Source organism: Capsicum annuum, chromosome 9 (genome assembly GCF_002878395.1).
Source record: "Capsicum annuum cultivar UCD-10X-F1 chromosome 9, UCD10Xv1.1, whole genome shotgun sequence".
Classification (NCBI taxonomy): Eukaryota; Viridiplantae; Streptophyta; class Magnoliopsida; order Solanales; family Solanaceae; genus Capsicum; species Capsicum annuum.
The window spans coordinates 214,407,045-214,412,627 of NC_061119.1; positions in this window are offsets into that span (position 1 = coordinate 214,407,045).

Sequence of the window (5,583 nt, forward strand, 5' to 3'; positions counted from 1 at the left end):
AATAAGGCTAGCACCTAAGATAATATCAACATGATGAATTCCACACCTCTTACTGGTCACAGTGTAGGTCAGTCAACTACTAGACCTCCACTTCTTGATGGCTCTCACTTTATCTGGTGGAAGGCAAGGATTGAGATGTTCATCCAAGGTGAAGACTATGAATTATGGGACAGGATTACGAATGGACCCACTATTCCAATGAAGTTGGTTGATGGTGAACAAGTCAAGAAAGTAAGGAGTGAATTTACTCCTGATGACTTGTTGGCTTTGAATAAGAATGCCAAGTCCAAGAACATCTTGGTTTGTGGATTAGGACCTGATAAATACAATAGGGTATCAACCTGAACTACTGCTAAGCAAAATTGGGATGCCCTGGTCAATGCTCATGAAGGTACCTCTCAAGTAAGAAAATTTAGGATCTCTCTCTTTTTCACTGAGTATGCGACATTCAAAATAAAGGAAAATGAAACCCTGGATGAGATGATGAAAAGACTTACCACTTTAACAAATGAGTTGACTTCTTTAGGAAAAGTCATCTTTGAGGAGGAATAAGTTTAATAGGTACTGAGGGTATTACCGAAATCAAAATGAAATGTTAAGGTGACTGCAATCAGGGAGGAAAATAAGGATCTTGAAGGCATGACCCTGGATAAACTAGTAAGGAACTTAAGGACTTATGTAATGGAAATTGATTGAACCAAAGAAAAAACAGCTCCTGAGAAAATATTGGCATTGAAAGCTTCTGATAATGATGAGGAATTTCAACTTGACAAGGAGCAAGTTGCCTTCATAAATAAGAACTTCAGCAAATTCTTTAAGAAGAAAAAGAGAATAGGTACTAAGAAACGTTCCAATGACAATTCAAATGGGCTCTACAAAGGTGGCAAAACTGATCATCAGATCAGAGACTATCTAGCTGGGAAATAGAATGGAAGAAGGAAAGGGATGAAAAGAAACTGAAGGCAGAAAAAAAGGAGGAGCATGCAATGATAGAATCCTGGGGATCTGATTCAGATGAAGATGAAGTTGATGAAACTGCATTCATGGCTCTTGGAGATTCAGACTTAGATGAAGAAGATGAGGGTTCTGAGGTAAGTATATTTGAACTCAAAGAAAAATTGCAATTGTTTTCAAAACCAAAACTTCTTTCCTTGATAAGTGCATTGATTGATGATTTCTAAGAGTTAACCTCTGATAGGGATGAATTGTTTAACAGTCTTGTAAGCCTAAAATTTGAACTCACTGATCTAAAGGCTTGCTCAAGTATAGTTGATAAGGAAAATTGCACTCTCAAGAAACAGGTTGCAGAACTTGAGATTTCAAACAATGATCTTAAGTCTGAAGATCTCAAATTAATTCTCACTAAACATGGGAAAAAGACCATGAGTAAAAAATAAGAAAATGCTGAACTTGAGCTAGTTAAATACCAACAAGAATGCCATGATTTAACTGAAAAAATGAATAAGTTTAGTCAAGAAGTTTCTAAACTAAAACTGGATCTTGAAAGTGAAAATAGGTGGACAAACTCCTCAAGAATTGTTCACAAATTGAGTGAAAGAAATTACAATGAAAAGGCAGGTTTGGGATTCCACAAAAGTTTTGATGATCCTAAGGATTTATGTTATAGTTGTGGCAACCTTGGACATCCCACCACTGAATGTCCAGTGGCTAGAAAAAGCAGGTCAAATAGTCAAAACCTAGCTAACAGATTTTCTCAGACTAAAAGGAACAAAACCAGTTCTAGTCAGAGAAACAGGTTGCACTACATGTTGCCTACATGGACTAGAAGAAATCTAATTCATCTTTTCACTTATAAAATAGGACCCAAGCTTGTATGGGTTCCTAAGTATAACCATTGATTTCTTTTGCAGGAGAAGGTGAAAGAAAATAAGAGGCACTGGTACTTTGATAGTGCTTGCTCAAGACACATGACTGGTGATAGTAAAAAGTTCCTTTCACTCTCCAAAATAGATGGAGGAGGAGTTTTTCATGGTGATGGAAAAAAGGGAATTATTACTGGAGTTGGAAGAATTGGCTCATCTGAGTCAAAAGCATTGAAGGATGTCTATCTTGTGGAAACATTGAAGCATAATCTGCTGAGCATCTCACAATTATGTGACTAAGGCAATAAAGTGATTTTTACTGCTGCAGGTTTTAAAGTCAAAATGATGGACACCAAAGAAATTATGCTCACTGCAAGGAGATACAAAAATGTATATTAAGCAGACATAATGGCAATACCAGGACCTAGGTGACTTGTCTAAGTGCAATGGAGACTGATCCCCTCTTTTGGCACAGAAGACTTAGACATGCAAGTCTGAAACAACTAAACATACTTTCCTCGAAAGTCATGGTATTGGGATTACCCAAGAGCAAGCTTAAGGAAGAAAAGTTATGTAGTGCTTGTGTAAGGGGGAAGTAGGTAAGGTCTTCTTTTAAGTCAAAGAACCATGTTAGCACATCTAAGTGCCTTGAACTGGTTCATGTGGACTTGTGTGGACCCATGAGACTTTAAAGCAGAGGTGAAAAGAGGTATATTTTTGTAATTGTTGATGATTATTCCAGGTTCACTTGAACATTGTTTCTAGCCTCTAAAGAAGATGCCTTTGATGTCTTAAAAATTTTCATTAAGAAAATTGAAAAAAACTAGGTACTTCCTTAGTCTCCATAAGTTCTGGCCATGGTACATAATTTGAGAATGTAAAATTCATGGAATTTTGTTCAGCAAATGGTATAGATCATAACTTCTTAGCTCCTAGAACACCATAATGAAATAGAGTTATGGAAAGGAAAAATAGAATCTTGGAGGATATGGCTAGAACAATGATGCTTGTAGCAAATATTGCTAAAAACCTTTGGGCTGAGGTAATAAGTACTGCAGCATATATCATAAATAGATGCATGATCAGACCTATGTTAGAGAAGACTCCCTATGAATTACTTAAAGGAAGAAAGCCTAACACCTCTCACTTTAGAACCTTTGGATGCAAATGTTTCATACATAATAATGGAAAGGATAATTTGGGAAATTTGATGCTAAAAGTTATGAGGGAATCTTCTTAGGTTATTCACTTCATAGTAAAGCCTATAGGGTTTTAAACAACAGAACTAACTATGTTAAAGAAAGCATGCATGTGATCTTTGATAAATCCTATGTTAAGAATAACCTGCAGGAAGGAAATGATACTGAGGAACAAGTTACACAACCCGATTCATTGACTGGAACTACCGAACTTGCAGGCAACTCAACAGGGGGAACTAAAGCTGAAGGAACAGTGACAGGGGGAAATGATCTACCAACTACCCCAGATTAGAATATCATCAGTGATCCTAGTAGCTCACTAGGCTTGATTCCAAAAGGATACAAGTATCAAGGATCACATCCTATAGAGAATGTTCTCATTAAGCTCACCTCTGGGATTACTACCATATCTGGACTGAGAAGTATGTGAGCCTTCAAGGCATTTCTGTTAAAAATAGATCCAAAGAAAATAAATGAATCATTGCTTGATGTTGATTGGATCATACCCATGCAAGAAGAGTTGAATAGTTTGAAAGATGCAAAGTATGACACTTAGTTCCTCTTCTAAAAAATAGATCAGTGATTGGAACTAACTGGGTGTATAAGAATAAAGTTGATAAGCATGGAACAGTCACAAGAAACAAGGCAAGGTTAGTGGTCCAAGGATACAATAAAGAGGAAGGAATCAACTTTGATGAGACCTTTGCTCCTGTAGCAACACTTGAAGCTATAAGATTACTTATTGCTTTTGCTGCCTACAAGGAGTTTATACTCTACCAGATAGATGTGAAGAGTGAATTTATGAATAGCACTCTCAAAGAGGAGGTGTATGTCAAGAAACCTCCAGGATTTGAAAGCAAGGAGTTTCCTGATCATGTGTATAAACTGGATAAAACCTTGTATAGGTTGAAACAAGCACGTAGAGCTTGGTATGAGAGGTTGTCAAAGTTTCTACTCGAGAATCCTCATTCCAGAGGTAAAATTGACAATACCCTTTTCTTAAAAATAATGGAAAGGATTTGTTAGTTGTGCAGGTATATATGGATGACATTATTTTTGGATCAACCAACAGGAATATGACTTATGAGTTTGCCAAACTCATGAGTTGTGAATTTGAGATGAGCATGATGGGAGAGCTAAATTACTTCTTAGGATTTCAAATAAAATAGTCAACATCAGAAATAATGATACACCAACAGAAGTATGTCAAAGAACTTCTCAAAAGATTCGTCATGGAAAAGGCTAAAGAAATCAACACTCTTATTATCACTGCCACAAAGCTTAATCTAGATAAAACAGGTCCTGATGTAGAGCAAAAATTGTATAAAGGCATGATAGGCTCATTACTATACCTCACAACAAGAAGGCCTGACATTGTGTTTAGTGTAGGGCTATGTGCTAGTATTCAAGCAAATCCCAAAGAATCACATCTAAAATCAGTGAAAAGAATCTTCAGATACTTGAAGGGAACAAGTGATCTTGGATTATGGTATCCCAAAGGTAGTAATTTGAATTTGGTAGGATATTTTGATGTTGATTATGCAGGATATTTATGTAACGCCTGCAACCGGGTCTCGGAATGTCACACAGTGCTTAATGCTACAAGTAGCCCCAAGCTAATCCTTTGAGCCTTCTACTTCATATACTAGCTTACTTAGAGATAAAATGCATGAACTCAACACTGTGACATCATAAAATGAGAAATATGAATGAAATACTTGGTCTGAACAAACTACAACTCAAAGAAAATCTCGAAGTGTTGATAATCTGATGACTAGTCTGACAAACCTCTACTACTCCAAACTAGAGAGCCATTGGGACAGGTCCCCAACTGAATCATACTCAACTGACAAGAATTAAACATCTACTAAATAAAATTGGAAGTTTGAGAATAACAGGTCCCCATAACATGCGGACTCACCACAACTGATATATAGATAAGAGTGCTCAAAAGGATCACTGGTGAGGCTAAGACTGAGCACCTGAACCTACATTACGAGAATATATGGCACACAGAAAAAATATGTGGGTCATTACTTTGGGAATGTACTGAGCATATGGGGGAGTGTGCAATTAAAAATAATCAATATCATAAGCTTTTATAGAAAACCTTCATGGTGTAAAACATACATAGCTTTAAATAAATATATGCCACAAGACTCATAAATCATCATGCTTTTACTTAAACCTCAAATTATCATGACACCTGAAATTATTTGGACCATAACTTTCAAAACACTTATACTTTCAAAACTTTGTAACTTTAAGTCTAAAACTCTTTGAAACTTAGAAGACTTTAGAACTTAGAACTTTAGGAACTTAGGTATTTTCTCTTAACCGACATAAACCATGTGAGCTATATGGAGTCCAATATCTTACCCATGTTGGGGAGACCTGTTCTATCCTTGCCATCGAATAAAACAATAACTTTAGTGATCACTATCTTAACCCACTTGGGTATATCAAGAACCTACAGGGGCACGTAGTTCTGGGGCATGAGACCTCGGAATCAAGCCCAACTCGATGCTAAATACTACTCCCTTACTTAGCTCAGAACATTA